Here is a 17,397-nt window from a genome sequence, read left to right on the forward strand (position 1 = left end):
AGAATTCTTACTGCTTGTTAATGAAGGTTAACCAATTACATATTTTCCAAGTGCAGTCTGTGGAAGTCCCCTGTCAGTTGTGAATTGTTTTATTTAAATTATACTTCTGGGTTGACAGATTCAGATTTGCTGCTTACACTGTTTGGGAGAAAGAACCAGGTATGATAGAAAGCAGCAATATTCAATTCTCTTTTCTACGGGCAACTATTTAACTTAGAACAGTTATGAAACTAAGGTCTTTGTCTTGTTAAATTAGAGATTTCAGTGGCATTTTCGCTTAATCTTTTTGAGTATCCATCCTTCTTAATTAGAGCTGGCCTAAACATTTTACACAGCCAGTAAGCCAACAAAATTAAACTTTTCACTATTGCAAAATGCTAATATTCTGCTTTTTTCACAGATTCATCTTAACGCAACTATTATGGGCCATATTATTTTCACATGTTTAAAGCACCTATTCTCCCTTTGATTCTTGTGCAACACTCCCATTGATAATGATAGACTGCTCTGTTTACAGGAAAGAGAATTTAATATTATATGTTGTTTGTTCTCTTAGATTGAAGTTCAATCCCATGGGGAGGGCCAAGCACAGAGGCTCTATGAACCAAATTTGGTAATCTCAAACCAGTGCCTACTGGACAGTCCCATGCTCACAAAAATCATCATCTCACATAGCACCCGTACTGTCAGTCTTAGCAGTGAGTCCAAAGGCTTAATAAGACATGGACACAGAATTGCCCTCACACCCATAGAAGAAGACCTTCCCAGGTCATAGCTGAGACATATTCTTGGGGAAGCTGGCACTGCTCTGATCTGTTGTGGAGATAAATTAAATGCTCTGGTCTCTGGAGTTGTCAATGTGACATTGTTCACATAGTCTAAATTTTGGGGGAAAGGGTTTTAAAAAAATAAAAGTAAAATGGACTGTCCTGGATACAGTGTACAGATAATGTCAGTGGAACTGGTTCCACTGTGCAGGAAAGGCTAAAATTTCAGGACTCCATGTGGAAAGTCCATGCTCTGTTGAGGCCCTCTGCATCTCAGCATGCAGGGGCTTTGGGCCCTGGGTGGAGTTGGCCCAATGGATCTACATAAACATGGACATCACCTAGCACAGGAGCTGTGTGAATTAATGAAACACCAAGAGCATCTAATGGGAGTAAGGGGAAGATTCTTTCTCCCAACCTATGGTATGATCCACAGAGCAGAGTGAATGTTTTCTGGCTGGGTGCTGGAACCAAGACTTGGCTCCAATTAAGTAACACCATGTAATTACATGTAACTGACTTTAGGGGTATGTCTACACTGTAATTAAAAACCTGCTGCTGACCCATGTCAGCTGACCTAGGCTCGTGGGGCTCAGCCTGCAGAGCTGTTTAATTGCAGTGTAGACGTTCGAGCTCAGACTGGATCCTGGGCTCTTGGACCATGTGACTGGGGAGGTCCCGAACATCTACACAGCACACATATCTAATCAGGGGACACCATCACAGGGCCTAATAACATCAGCCACACTATCAGAGGCTCGTTCACCTGCACATCCACCAATGTGATATATGCCATCATGTGCCAGCAATGCCCCTCTGCCATGTACATTGGTCAAACTGGACAGTCTCTACGTAAAAGAATAAATGGACACAAATCAGATGTCAAGAATTATAACATTCATTAACCAGTTGGAGAACACTTCAATCTCTCTGGTCACGCGATTACAGACATGAAAGTTGTAATTCTTCAACAAAAAAACTTCAAATCCAAACTCCAGCGAGAAACTGTTGAATTGGAATTCATTTGCAAATTGGATACAATTAACTTAGGCTTAAATAGAGACTGGGAGTGGCTAAGTCATTATGCAAGGTAACCTATTTCCCCTTGTTTTTTCTTAACACCCCCCCCCCCAGACGTTCTTGTTAAACCCTGGATTTGTACTGGAAATGGCCCACCTTAATTATCATACACATTGTAAGGAGAGTGGTCACTTTAGATAAGCTATTGCCAGCAGGAGAGTGGGGTGGGGGGAGGTATTTTTTCATGCTTTGTGTGTATAAAAGATCTTCTACACTTTCCACAGTATGCATCCGATGAAGTGAGCTGTAGCTCACGAAAGCTTATGCTCAAATAAATTGGTTAGTCTCTAAGGTGCCACAAGTAATCCTTTTCTTTTTGCGAATACAGACTAACACGGCTGTTACTCTGAAACAGCAATTAAACAACCCCTTAGCCTGAGCTCCATGAACCCAAGCCAGCTGAAATGGGCCAGCTGCAAGTGTTTAACTGCAGTGTAGACATACCATAGGAGCCACTGCTGGATATTAAGGGCCTGACCTACTGTGGTCAAGGGGAGACTTTCCATTGATTTCAAAGGGCTCTGGATCAGGCCCTAAGTCTCCTATCCCATACTTTTGATAAAGATGGTAAGAAGAGCGCAAAACAGGAAAACACAAATCCATTATCTAGACAAAGGGGGAATTGGAACAAGTATTTAGAGATCAGTCTTCCTTAGGTTCATAAGCAGTATCAAGTAACCCAAGAAGAACTAGCAGACAAAATAAATGTTTAGTTCCCCATTATAATTGAATTGGTTCTCAATAACTTCCAGAAAAGTCACTAAATCTGGGTATATTTAAGCTAAGCCTTTGGTTCCATTTGTAACTCACAAACTGATGGGGTGCCCATGCCCGTACCTCCACCCGGGCTCCAGCCTATATTTATTTTGTTCTCCAAGTCATTGAACGTGGTTCTTGTTCTCCCTGAAGTGTTTCTGTTTGGCCCCAGCCCCATAAAATAACTCTATCCTGTGCTGCTTTACTCATACCCAGCAAAAAACCTTTGTGGATGGCTTAATTATTTTCTTTTCTCAAAGAAACTTCAATCTGATCCCCAATATGCATAGGATAAAATAAAATGAATCATCTGGGAAGCTGCATTACAAGAAAAGAGAAAAAAGAGAGAGAGAGAGAGAAAAGTTATATAAAATCTCATGTCACTGTCAGACTGTTTTCATAGAATTTGTGTTTGAGATTAAATTAAATCCTTAAAACTGCTTTGATATCTTCATACTTAAGGTGAAACAAAGCAGATGCATTTTACACTGATACCATGCTTCACATCTACCGTTGCAGAGAAAGAATGAACTGCTGTGTGGAACGGTTCTATATACTTCCACTATTAAGCAATTCTTCTTTTCCCCTGGCATTGGTATTCTTTTATTCAATTTATCTGTACTATAGCTTAGATAATATTTACCAGATGTTAAATAAATAATTTAAGATAACACATTGCTGCGTGACAGTTGTAACATTTTGGGTCACCCTTTTATTTATTTATTTTTTTTAAAAAAAATCACTTCAACTCAAGATTTTTGTCTCTCCCCTTTTCCAATATAGTTCAACTTAGCTGTGACACTTAATACTTTTTCCTTTCTTTTAATTTGAAAATTGTGTTCCAAAAATAGTTAGTTTGCCGTATTGTTTTTATCTTTAACAAGATAAAATAACCATTGCGGGTGTACTATTTCAGTCTGATGCTGACAAATATGAAACCAAAGAATAAGAAGAGCCATTGTAAAAAAGAATCTGTTTTGTAAAAGCCAGTGTTATATAATGAAACCAAATGCATGGATTGGAATTTAAAAAGAAATCCTAGTGTGAAGATAAAAGGACATGAAAGATAGTAAATGCTGAAATGATACACCACATAATGGTATACTGTCAAGGAAGAAAGATAACATGATAACTTACAGAGCCATCTCAAAGTCTATATAGGTACTTAACCTATAGTTTGCAAGGAAACAATCTTTTTGTTTCATCTGGCTCATATTAAAAATAGGAAAAACAAAACCCTTATTTTTTTTCACTCTCACACATATGGTTTAAAATCCATGCAATTTTTAACTGTCTAAAATTCTTTAAAGCAATCTAAGACAGAAAGAATTATTAAATCACTTTTCCATTTCATATAATGAAAAACTGCACCACCACTGTTGGTCTATGTGCTATCAATTTTAAAACGAGTAGGGTTCCAATTGGTCCTGCGTGCAATCAATCACAAACTGGCATCAGATTTGTATCCCAAACTTGGTTGCTGTTGAAAAGAAAACTAAGAAAAACTAGCCAATAAATAAGTAAACTATGAGTGGAGTTTAAATCTTTTCCACCCTAATCTCTTTCCTGTGTTGGAAACGTAACTAATGTTTTCTAATCAAATGCATGTAAGTAATTAGAACAGAACAGATACTGTTTCTGTCATGGAAAATTCTTTATGATCATTTAAATCTAATCATGTGAAACCTGGGATTTTCAGAGAGGATTAAAGGAGAGAAGCATACAACTCCCATTGAAAGTCTTAGACCTGGTCCATGATAAAAAGTTAGACTGACCCAGCTATGTTGCTCAGGGGAGTGAAAAATCCACACCCTTGAGCAATGTACTTAAGCCAACCTAACCCCACAGGGTAGACAGTGCTAGGTCGACGGAAGAATTCTTCCAGTGACCTAGGGCAAGTCTACAATACAAAATTAAGTTGACCTAAATTATATCAACATAGAGCCATGGCAGTAATTAAATTGCTTTTGCATGTCCACACGACGCTCCTTGTGTCACCGGTGCACATCGATGCAGAGAGCAGTGCACCATGGGAAGCTATTCCACTGTGTAACTTGCCACCATCTAGCACAGGGTATTTTGGGAAGGCTTGCAATGCCTCATGGTAGCAAACAAATCATGCAGGAGTGACTGGGAATATGGTTTCAACATCCCATGATGCAATCTTCTCCATCCCATAATTTTATCTGCATCCCATAATGTTTTGCGCCTTGTTTCAAAAGCCCCACAAACCTGCGTGTCTGCCCTCTGTGTGAGAAGCCTGGATCCTTCACATCTCTGTACTATTGCGTTGAGCATTGCAAGCATGAGTTGCCTGATCCTGCAGTATTTGCAGAGCCACCAGAAGAGATGCAGGGAACATGACGATTCCTTGGAGGCTAGCTTGCTGTGGGACATAGAAAGAAACAATTCAAGGTTGTTGTTGGCATTTTCACAGAGCAGCTCTAGATGGTGGAGTGCCGGTTCTGGAACCAAGAAACAAGCACTGATTGGTGGGATGGCATCATTATGTAGGTATGGGATGATGAGCAGTGGCTGCAGATCTTTCGGATGCACAAGGCCATATTCCTGGAACTGTGTGCGGAGGTCGCCCCACTCCTGCAGCGCAGTGACACCAAAATTAAACCTGCACTGACCATGGCGAAGCGAGTGGCGATCACTGTGTGGAAGCTTGCAACACCAGAGTGCTACTGATCAGTCAGGAATCAATTTGGAGCTGGGAAATCCTCCATGGGGGGTGCTGTGATGCAAATTTGTAGGGCCATTAATTGCATCTTGCTACGAAGGACTGTGACACTGGGCAATGTGCAGGACATAATGGATGGTTTTGCAGCAATGGGGTTCCTGAACTGCGGTGGGGTGATAGATTTCACCAATATCCCTATTGTGGCACCAGACCACCTTGTCACAGAGTACATCAATAGAAAGGGCTACTTTTCTATGGTATTACAAACGCTGGTGGATCACCGGGGACATTTTACTGACATCAACACAGGATGGTCAGGGAAGGTGCATGACACATGCATCTTTAAGAATACAGGTCTGTTCAGAAAGCTACAAGCAGGGACTTTCTTTCCGGACCAGAGGATCAGCATTGGGGATATTGAAATGCCAAAAGTATTCCTGTAAGAACTAGCCTACCCCTTACTCCCGTGGCTTATGGGGCCATACACTGGCCACCTCAACAGCAGCAAGAAGCACTTCAGCTACAGGTTCAGCAGGTGCAGAATGACAGCTGAATGCACTTTGGCCATTTGAAAGGCCGCTGGCGCTGTCTACTCATAAGATTAGACCTCAGTGACAAAGGATATTTTATATGGTTATAGCGGCCTGCTGTGTGATTCATAATATCTGTGAAGCAAAGAAGGAAAAGTTTCTGCTGATGTGGGGGGCAGAGGTGGAATGGCTGTCTGCTGATTTTGAGCAGCCAGTTACCAGGGTTATAAGAAGAGCTCAACAGGGAGCTATACGACTGAGGGGGGCTTTGAAAGACTATTTTAATAGTGGGCCACAGTAATGTATGTTGCTGTGGTGTTCTCTGCCTGGCATTGTTTTTTTGCACTTTGGTACGAACCTAGTAATGAGTGCTGTGCATGTAGTAATATAACATTGCAAATGCACCTATTGCTATTATCTATGAATGATGTAAGCACAGTCAGCATATGTCATGAACTGATAAAGATTAATTAAGTTTCCATCAGTAGACTTTTATTCCAAGCCCATGCAAATAGACATATTTATAACTGAATTAAACCCTAGAAATACTGGGGAAAGAACCTCTGAAGGAGGAAGAACAGTCATGTTCATTTCCTACCAATCGTGTATGTGTCTGTGAAATGAAACACATACACGAGATCCCGGAATGCAGTTCTCTATGGGCTGCAGAGGGAGGCGAGCATAGGGCTGTTGAACCTGAAGGTCAACAAGAGTCTCCAGCAGGTCTGTTTGCCACTCGAGAAACACTAGCGTTTCCTGTTGCATGTCTCTCTCCTTATCCTGTGCTGTTCTTTCTGTTCTATCCCTGTCCGTGACAGTGATCCTCCAAGCTCTTTGCTCGGTATCCAAAGCACCAGAGGCTTGCAGGATCTTTTGAAACATGTCATCCCACATCCTCTTTCTCTGCCTCCTCCTCCTTATCTGGCTGAGCTGCTCCGCTGGTGTTAGGGTGACCAGAGAGCAAACGTGAAAAATTGGGACGGGGTGGGGGGTAATAGGAGCCCAAATAAGAAGACCCAAAAATTGGGACTGTCCCTCTAAAATCGGGACATCTGGTTACCCTAGCTGGTGTGGGTGGAGACAACCTCAAGGCCACACTGCATTTTGCCAGTTGCAAAAGATCCAATGTACAGAGGTATTATTGTGAGTGTATTCGCAAGATAAATGGAAACTTGGTATGCTGAACTTACACCCCTTGATCCACACAAGTTGCAAGCACTACTTCTCACTTCTCCTTGGGATTCATAGAACACTGTGACAGTCCCAGTCCTGGGGAGTACGACCAGCAGGGAGGGGATGAATTGGGATAATAAGGGGGGAGGGTAGCTCACGGGCATGAGTATATGTGGATAGGGCAATTGAACTGAATGCTGGCACCATTTTCTGGTGGTGATTTTAGCTGATATCTCACTCCTGAGGGCAATGGAGGCTGAAAGGAAACAGCTCCTGCATGCTTCTGGTTGCAGACTGGAGCCATATGCTAGACTATGCGCTGCAATGGTGCCTGCTGGAGTAATTGATAAATGGTGTGGGAAAGTGTACTACCTCAGTGGAAGGAATAAGGCAGCCCTCCCCAGAAACCTTCGGCTGAGGACTGCAGACTACTTGCATGAAAGTTTCCTTGAGATCTCTATGGAACAGGGGTGGCCAACCTGTGCCTGAGAAGGAGCCAGAATTTACCAATGTACATTGCCAAAGAGCCACAGTAATACGTCAGCAGCCCCCCATCAACTCCCCTCCCCCCCGCTCCCAGCACCTCCCACCCACTGGCAGCCCTGCTGATCAGCCCCTCCCCCTCCTTCCCTATGCCTCCGGTGGCTTGCAGGAGGCTCTGGGGGTTGGGGGAGGAGCGAGGGCATGGCAGGCTCAGGGAAGGGGGCAGGAAGGAGCAAGGGCCTTGGGTGAAGTAGGGGCAGGGCCTGTGGCAGAGTCAGGGGTTGAGCAGTGAGCACACACACACACGGCACATTGGAAAGTTGGCACCCGTCGCTCCAGCCCAGGAGTCGGTGCCTAGACAAGGAGCCTCATGTTAACTTTGAAGAGCCACATGTGGCTCTAGAGCCACAGATTTTCCACCCCTGCTATGGAGGATTCAAGGGACATCCAAGTGCCCCTAAGCAAACTGTTCTGCAGGGCCCCCTCTGCTTAACTGTACAGGGGAATGAGAAGCAGATAGCAACTCCACCTCTATTGGTTATTTCACTACCTCTTTTAGCAGAATTCAAAAAGCGTAAATGAACAGATGTTTCCCTGTGATACCAAAGCAAACTGCGTACTTGCCACAGGTTCCTTGCCTGTGCTGGACTGTGGGGACTGGCTCGCCGGCTCTGGAGTCAAAAACAGGTCCTGGCTTTTTGTGTCACTGAATCCCCTGGTCGCTTGCCCTCCATACGCCTCCTCTTCCTCCTCACTGCTCACTCCAGGGACCTGTGATTCTGGCTCCTCTGAAGTATCCATGGGGCTCTACGGGGAGGGAGGGTCCTCCACTGGGGATGGCATGCAGCTCTTTATGAGAGTGGCATGTCTGCAGCTCTGCACAAGAGTGACTGGTAGCCTCCCTGGCCTTCTGGTGCGCCTGCTGTAGCCCCTTGGCTTTCACACAGCATTGCTGTGGGTCCCTTCTGTAGCCCTTCTCCCTCAAGTGATCTGCTCATAGATACCAACGTTTCTACAGCCGGATCGGAGCACCCCCCACGGATCCAGCAGAGCCATCACCTGCTGTGTACTCCAGGCAAGCGCTCCCTGCCGTGGGGAGCCAGTGTGGCCAGTTGGGCAGTCGCTAGGTGAGCTCTCCATACTGAGCAAACAGGAAATGGAATTTCAAAAATTTGTGGGGCTTTAGAAGGGAGGAGCATATCCCTGTGTACCTGGCAGCTGGGCAGTGGAGTTCAAAACAATGGGGGCATTGTGGGACACCTCCTGGAGTCCACTAAAGTCAATATAAGTAACACAGTGTCTACACTGACACTGTGTTGACCTAACAATGTGGACCTAAGCACTATGCCTCTCACAGCGGAAGAGTTTGTTAGGATATAGATATTCAGGCCTGTCTGTAAAGGCCTATACTCTAAGAATTTAGGTTTATTCTTATCACTTGGCTAGTTATAGAGGTATAAAAGAAAGAATCAAAATCACTGTCTGCTCGTGTAAGAGCTTTCTCTTACTGTGGCAGTCTGAGGCCCTGTTCTTAGGCTAAGATCTTTGGCTAAGCAGCAGAGGCAGCCATAAGCTGGGAAGCGACCGGTCACATCCTCACATTCCAACTAGTCACATTGAAATAAAGTGCTATTGGACTGTTAGGATACAATCCTGTCCTGACAATGCCTATCGCCTCCAGAGAAAGGGAAGTGCCTAGAAGATGTAAAAGGAAACTTAGTTTGATAGCATCCTGTCTGGCAAGAACTCACTTATCAATAGCTGGGATGTGAAATCCTCATTTTTGTGTTTGTTCTATCACTGTAGTCCCTATTTCCCCATTGTTTGTCTGTATAATCTCTGTCTGGTTCTGTGATTGTTTCTGTCTGCTGTATAATTAATTTTGCTGGGTGTAAACTAATTAAGGTGGTGGGATATAACTGGTTAAATAATCATGTTACAATATGTTAGGATTGGTTAGTTAAATTTCAGTAAAATGATTGGTTACGGTATAGCGAAGCAGAACTCAAGTTTTACTATATAGTCTGCAGTCAGTCAGGAAGTGGGTGGGTGTGTGGGCGGGAAATGGGAACAGGGAATGGGGGTGGGGAAATTGGAATCATGTTTTGCTAAAGGGGGAAATGGGAACAGGGAATGGGGGTAAGGAAATTGGAATAATGTTTGGCTAAGGGCAGGAATGGGAACAGGGACACAGGTGTAAGGCTCTGTGGTGTCAGAGCTGGGAAGGGGGACACTAAGGAAGGAAACTGGAATCATGCTCGCTGGAAGTTCACCCCAATAAACATCGAATTGTTTGCACCTTTGGACTTCGGGTATTGTTGCTCTCTGTTCATGCGAGAAGGACCAGGGAAGGAAGCGGGTGAAGGAATAAGCCCGCTAACAGAGTTAAGTAGGCGTAGCAGGTGAATTACATTGGCAGGTGCAACCTTTTAGCGTAGATGCTTACAGAGTTAGGTTGATGTAGTGTAGACCAGGCCCTAGTTACCGCCTCTTGGGGAAGTGGATTACCCGGAAAACTCCTCCCATCAGCATAGGTAGTCGCTACACTGAAGTGCTACAGTGCTGCAGCTGTGTTGCTGTAGCCTTTCAAATGTAGACAAGCACCTCTAGGCTTGGCAGTTCATAGCCCGGCACCTCTGGAGTTGCCACGTCAGTTATGAAGGTAAAAATAGTTGCTTGCCCCCTGGCACCTCTTTCATTACATTTTAAGCATTGCCTTAGTGTCTAAAGGGAACTACATGGGGGACAACTCTGTGCAGAGCCTCACTGGTTTCACTGGGACTTCATACAAGTGCAGGCGTCTGCCTTGCACAGCTCTCCTTCTAGGATCAGAGCCTAAAAGATGGCCTGAGCAGCTTATTTTGTTAAGATGGAAGTAGTGGCTTAAGTATCTGAGTCCCAGAGTCTACAGGTTAAAATAAAATAGTTTGAAGTCAAGCTTTCATCTGTGTTCTATAAATTGCTGTGGATTAAATATAAAATCTTACAGCACTGCATAGCAGGCAAGGCTCGTTGAAAATTTTCCATCAAAACGTCTTTAAAAAAAATGGAAAATTGGGTTTTTGATAATAATAATAAAAAAAGATTTGTGACTTTCTGCTCTCCTCAAATGTTCCATTTTTCATCAGAAAAATTGAGCTGAAAATTTTGGGGTCCTCCCTCCTCCCACCAAATTTTCCAGTTTCCATTCCCAAAGTTTTGGTTTTGAGCTGAACACTTTCGGTTTTCAGGTACTGAAAGCCAAACTTTGTTTTGGGAGTAAAAAGTTAAAAATTTCCACAGAAAAAAAAATCTCAATTTCCAACCAGTTCTAACTGCTGGTCTTTTAAGTGGGTGTTTAAGAAAACACCTAATCTTATCTGCCCTGCATGGACATTAAAACAACCTCTGATACTTCTTGTAACAGCGATTTGGCCCAGTGTCCTTGTTCATAACGTTGCTCTTGCTATAGTTATGAAGCATGCTGCCACCTGGAGGTGGGTGCATATTTTTATATTCTTATGGGGTCCAGTTTTGCAAGGTCCTGAACACTTCGTGCTGAGTGTCAAGTACTCTTCCCACCATTGTCTAAAAGGAGAGTTAAGGGCACTCAACACATTGGAGAATGCAAGGGCTCTTGGAAGACTGGGACCTCCATAGATAGGAAAATCAGGCAACCATTTCTATTAGGTCCTGAATACATTCTGCAAGGTGTTGAGTGCCCTTTCCTCCCCAGTCTACAATGGGTGTTGAAGGTGCTCAGCACATTAGGGGATTAAGCCCATAGATTTAACAGCAGTTTGCATTTACCAAGTGAATTTCATTTCAGAGTTTATTACTTACCCCACCAGAGAAGAATCCACTTAAATCAGCACCCTAAAAGATGACTTGCTCTTTTACTGGGATCTGGTACAGGAAATAGATTCAGGGCACTGCACATCAGTGACTAAACAATGGGTAATTGCTCATTAGTTGTGAAATATGTGTTTAGTAGGAAAGCCTGATATCTGAGGGCCTAGTCACAGTAGTCCAGGGGCGCGCTTTGGTATTTAGTTATATACATGTGGCCCATTGTTTGCCTCTGGCTGCTTCTTTGCTCTTCATCTCAATGTAGTTGAGGGGAAATAAAGACTGTTGTACAATGCTCATTGTTAAAGCAATTCATGAAATAAAAGTGAATGTCTCGCAGCACAATATATTTCCGTGGCCTAATCAGAACGAACAATTCATTGGCAAGTTTCTGTCTCCAGAACAGGCTTTGCCAGTTAAGAGAATGCATATAAATCCTTTTAGTAAAGTGTAGTAAAAGGTAAAAACAACGAAAAAATATGGATTTTTACAACAAGTATTCCTTAAGTAATAGCTGGTAAGAGGTAAAGAGAACCCTGCCTCACTCCTCCTTTCACAAGCTGTTTTCAAAACTATCTGGCCAACTAAAGGGTAAATTCTCATTTGGATGCACTAGGAACCATGTGCCTTATTGTTTGTCCATCCAGACTGAAAATAAGCTTTTCACTGCTGTCAGGTTTCATTCTCGTATTTGTAAAATAGAAGGAAACTCTTGCATGTGGAAAGCCAGATCAGTGTGTGGTTTTGGCGAAGGTCCTACTGAAGCAAAGGAAGAAAAAAACCACCCAATTATTTTTAGATATAAGGGGTCAAGTTCTGCTCCCTTTTCTGTGATCAGAGGGGGCCCTGAATGGAGTAAAACCAGTGTGACGCTGCACAGTGGCTGCAGAACCCCTGCAACTTCCAGAGTCCTGTCGTTTGGGGACTGTCTCCATATCACTGCTGGGTGGGGCAGGGCAGAACAGGTAGGAATGTAGGCAGAGCCCACAGAACTGCTGCTATATTGATCCAGTTGTTTCTTGCTCGTGTTGGGTGGCTGCTGCCTCAGAGCTGCCTAGTAGCTTGGCTGCCAGCCTGTAACATGAGAAGGGGAGGATTTCTGCCACACCCTGGTGCTAAGCCTGGGTACTCAGGCTTAGTGGAGTGGGGAGCTGGAATTTCCCCCTTAACAAGCAAGAGCCTCTAGTTTAGAAAACATGCTTATTAATTTCCCATAAGAGGGGAATTGTAAAGTACAGCCCCTAACAATTTCCCAAAGGACTAATTCTGGGAGATGCTGACCACTTGCAACTCCCACTGGAGTTACCTATTTGTGCTGTGGTAGCCCCTAGAAGCCCCAGGCATGGAACAGAACCCCATTGTGGTAGGTGCTGCACAAACATCATTTGAGGGTGCTCAGCACTAGGGATGGTGAGAAAGCAATGCAGTTGCATGACATTTTTTTGAGGTTTTGACATTTGTTTTCATCCTGATGTGAAAAGAAAATGGAATTCCAGTGGAATTAGAGCAGGGACTTGAACTTAAGTTTGCTACATCCCAGGTGAGTACCCTAACCACCAGCCTATTGGTGGGAAGTGGAAGGCCAGGGAGGGGAAGGGGGAAAAGGTTCTCACTCTTTCTCTCCTCCCCCAGCCCGAAATTCCATCCTTGACCTGAGAAACCTTCCCAGTGAAGCATTCTTTAATACTGTTACGTTTGTTTTGCCAAAACAACTTATTTCAATGGCAAAAAGTTTCACTGAAAATGCTTTGACTGGTTCTACTCAGCACCTTACAGGACAGGCCCTAAAGGAATTGACTTGTCTTGCTGTTCCTTCATTAGACAGAAGCCCTGGTCCACCTATTTATTAAATGAGAAAAACTTGCATCGTGCATTTTTTTTGCTCTAGCTGTGTTTGCAATTTGAAGTGACTTCTTCTCATGACTCATGCTTGACTACGAAAGAGATACTGCACTTGACAATGACGTACAGCATTAATTACTTGGCAAACGTATCACTCTTTCTAGCATTAAGCAAGTGTTTGTTAAAAATGCTCAAACAAACATTTTTTTAAAAAAATACTTAAAGGGCAAATGAAATAGTCTTTGGATGACCTCTCGCTTCCCTTGACTAGCAGTAGCATTCATTAATCTGCAGTGAATAATAAAGGAGTTGAGTTTGCTGGAAGCCAAAGATAGGTTGACTTTAATTGAGAAAGTCCCTGCCATCTAAGTATTCAGTTCACTTTTTTATATCACTCTTACAGACTAAATAAAATCCAATCTTCTGAAGCAATATTGAGATATTACATCCAGATGAAGAGTGGGTGTCACAGCAAAACTGGCTGCTAGCAATATTCTCTAGGCTCTTTGCCATCAGCCTTAGCTAAAGTAGTGAAGCTGAGGTAAAAACTAAAACCATTTTTACATAAAACATAAAAAAGGAACAGAGGGCACTTCATCAAGCTTTTTTTATGGTATGGTTATTGGCCTTGGGAGTAGAATATTTATTGCATTCTTTGTTTCCTAATACAACACTTGTTTTGTCTTCAGTAAATAGTGCGCTTTATATAGTGTTAGTGATTGAAGGGGCGGGGGGGAGGAAAAGAAAGAAATTAAGACCAGCACTCAGATCTGATTCCAACCTCCCATGAATGTGTGTAATGGAAGGTGGAAATTTCATATTTTTTCCCTGCTAATTTCATCAAGATGAGGCTGCGCTATCCGTTCTGCTTTTAAGAGTGCGTCAGTACTGCCGGGAACCACATTTTATTGTGTAATGGCAGAATGTCATCCCTACTGTGCTAGATTATTGAAATAAGACACATAGTTACTACATTCAAACAAACACAAACCTTTGTAGCAAACTGACAATAGCATTTACAGTGCTCTTTAACTGATGCAATAAGAGAAACATTCATGGCATCTGAAAACCATTAGGGGGTCACAAATGAAGAGCACATTAAAATGATGAATTATACAAAAGAGCTCTATCTGTAAACAGATCAGCCAACACTTAAATAGGTACCATTTCCCGAAGGTGAGAGAAGTTGCACTGAAAAGTTTGGGATACTCACAAAAGAGAGCTTTAGAAAAGGGTGACTTATAAACACACACAAAAATAACCATGTCAGGAAATAAACATGCTCAAAAAGGAATGAGGGAGCCTGAAGATATTCACTTTAGGTGAAAGTCTGCATGTGCCTGGAAGGGCGGGGGGCGGGCAAGATACCAGCGAAAGGAGGACACTCAGGCCTAAGAATAGTAAACTACGCTTTATTGAAGGAAGGAAGGCTCCCTGTGCAGACTGGAGCGTAAGTTCTTCCTTCCTTCCTTCAATAAAGTGCAGTTTACAATTCTTAGGCCTGAGTGTCCTCCTTTCGCTGGTATCTCCCTCCCACCCTTGCGGGCACACCGCATTAAGTCCCAGTCCCATTGACTTCAATGGGTTTTGGATCAGGCCCTGAGTGTTCAGGCTTTCTGGGGTGGAGTGTACAATCCACTCTCCACCTTAACCCAGGGCCAAGGTTGCAACTGTTCCAGCCCATGGACTAACTTAGCTCCACACCATAAGAACACAAGTTGCATAGGTCATCTGGGCCACAGAGCTATGTACCTGTGGATATAAGGTCACTCCTCCAACATACTCCCCACTGTGACCTTCTGCAACAGCCTACCTAGCACTGGCAGAGATATCCTTTCTATTATGCAAGGGGGAGGCACAGACACCCCTGTACAACTCCTCTCCCAGTGTAACCCACACCCAGCTCAAGTGCATAATTTGAGTGGTGTAAAGGGCCTTGTGCTGACTCCTTCCTACCACATGTAAATTTCATCCTTTATGGGCACAATGTAAAACTCAAGGTCCTGAGCCTTCATGACTATCTCTCTCGGTTTTGTCCCCATTTTTTTTGGCTCACTCTTCTTAGAGATCCTGTTTTCTCTTCTGCTACCTCGCTCCCCACTGCATATAAGGGGAGTCTTTCACCATATGGGGGATACCTAGCGAATGGTAGATAAGGCACAGTAAGGAAGTTAAGGACAAACACTACAGTGATGTAATTCAGTATACTGTTAGGCCCATCTCCTCCTGCCCTTAATTTCCCATCCAGGGCTTCTTTCCTTTGCACAGAATGCAGCAACTCCCTAGGGAATACTGCAAATACCAAGGGAAAATTATCTAGTTACCTAAGGCAACCAAACATTTCTAAGAGTGCCCAGTGTAGTTATGTTTCACAGCTATCATTAAATGGACGGTGCCTGCCTCTCAAAATAGCCCCATGGAAATCTACAGCAAATTATACACACAACATGCCAGGTCCTGCCCATATCCAGTGAGCAGCTAAACTATTTGAGGGAAGATTGAACAAGTGGAATGAACTGACTGAAGAAAAAAAAAAGTGGATGAAACTTTTATAATAGAGGCTGATGTGTTTCCTGTACCCCATGGTTTCCCAAGCTTTTGAAAGCCAAGCATGCCTCTTCAGGGAAATGAAAGCCAATCACTTGCTTTTCCCCTCACCCTTCTGTTACACAACCCCACCATGTGTTGTTAAAAGCCTGCCCATGTTCATGTCTCTGTCTTCTACCCCTGCTGTTCCTTCATGGCCCTCGCACAACAGAAGACTCCTCATCTTCTGGGAAACCCTGGTGGCGCACTTCATAATATGATCCTTCCTCTCCTTTCTTACATGCTTTCATGAGAAGCAAAATAGCTAACAATTTCAAGTATCCTGTTCTGAGTTACCACCACCCACTGAAATGCACTTTGCACTTTTAGGGCTTTGTTTCAGACTCTGCAAACTCAGGCAGACAGTGCTGCATTGCTTACACTCTGGTCACAATCTAAAGTTTCAGAGTAACAGCCGTGTTAGTCTGTATTCGCAAAAAGAAAAGGAGTACTTGTGGCACCTTAGAGACTAACCAATTTATTTGAGCATGAGCTTTCGTGAGCTACAGCTCACTTCATCGGATGCATACCGTGGAAACTGCAGCAGACTTTATATACACACAGAGAATATGAAACAATACCTCCTCCCACCCCACTGTCCTGCTGGTAATAGCTTATCTAAAGTGATCATCAAGTGGGGCCCAACTTGATGATCACTTTAGATAAGCTATTACCAGCAGGACAGTGGGGTGGGAGGAGGTATTGTTTCATATTCTCTGTGTGTATATAAAGTCTGCTGCCGTTTCCACGGTATGCATCCGATGAAGTGAGCTGTAGCTCACGAAAGCTCATGCTCAAATAAATTGGTTAGTCTCTAAGGTGCCACAAGTACTCCTTTTCTTTTTACAATCTAAAGTGTTTCCTGGAACTGTAACAGCTAGAGGTGACCTTCTTGTATTTAAAAGGAAAGCAGAGATTCTTGTAGCCTAAAGGATGTGTTAGGTTAAGAAATGAGTAGAAATTAGGCTTTGACCTAAGCTAGCCTTAGTGTAGAGGAGTAGGGAAAAATGAGATTTTTGGTGTGAACAAAAGTTGGAAATAAGTTAAGATATAACCCTAGGTCATGTCAAACATGTGTTGGTCCTAACTAGTTTTAAAAGTGTTCTGGATAAAATGTTAATAATGTTTTAGAAAATGCTATCTGTATTCACACAGATTCTAATTGAGATGATGTTTAATGTTAAATAGACAATGAGAAAGTAGAAAATATTTCATTATGATAAAATTTCAGAGTAGCAGCCATGTTAGTCTGTATGCGCAAAAAGAAAAGGAGTACTTGTGGCACCTTAGAGACTAACCAATGTATTTGAGCATAAGCTTTCGTGAGCTACAGGTGGATTTGATGTTAATTAAGGGATGTTATTGTAATTAATTATATAAAGGGTAGTATGTTGATTTTAGATAGGTGTGTCCATCTACCATTAGGGTACCGATAGCGAAGGATTATACCCATTCTGAGCACCCCTAAATGTATCATTCCATCCTAGAAGGTGAGCATAAATGCAGTGGCTAATTATATTGTCATGCCTGTTTATTAATATAAAATAGTTAAGCAAAGTCTTTAATTTTAATCACCCATGTCATTCATAGCCCTCCACTAAATTAAATTATCTGCAACTGCCCTGGAGGTTCAAAACTTAAAAAATTCAGTTTGGTTTTATTCCTT

At 43.0% G+C, this 17,397-nt stretch overlaps 1 protein-coding gene across 3 annotated transcripts in view; it reads right to left on the bottom strand.

Moving 5' to 3' along the window:
- The window catches only part of MARCO (macrophage receptor with collagenous structure), a 334,342-nt gene that overhangs the window by 271,717 nt on the left and 45,228 nt on the right, over positions 1 to 17,397 (bottom strand). For 2 of the 3 annotated variants that reach the window (XM_073305235.1, XM_073305238.1), the window contains exon 2: positions 4,836 to 4,989. The exons of the other annotated variant lie outside the window; for it this stretch is intronic. The gene's annotated coding sequence lies outside the window, so the exon portion shown is untranslated. The remainder of the gene's footprint in view (positions 1 to 4,835; positions 4,990 to 17,397) is intronic. 3 annotated transcript variants of the gene reach the window in all.

This window comes from Lepidochelys kempii, chromosome 11 (genome assembly GCF_965140265.1).
Source record: "Lepidochelys kempii isolate rLepKem1 chromosome 11, rLepKem1.hap2, whole genome shotgun sequence".
NCBI classification, from domain to species: Eukaryota; Metazoa; Chordata; order Testudines; family Cheloniidae; genus Lepidochelys; species Lepidochelys kempii.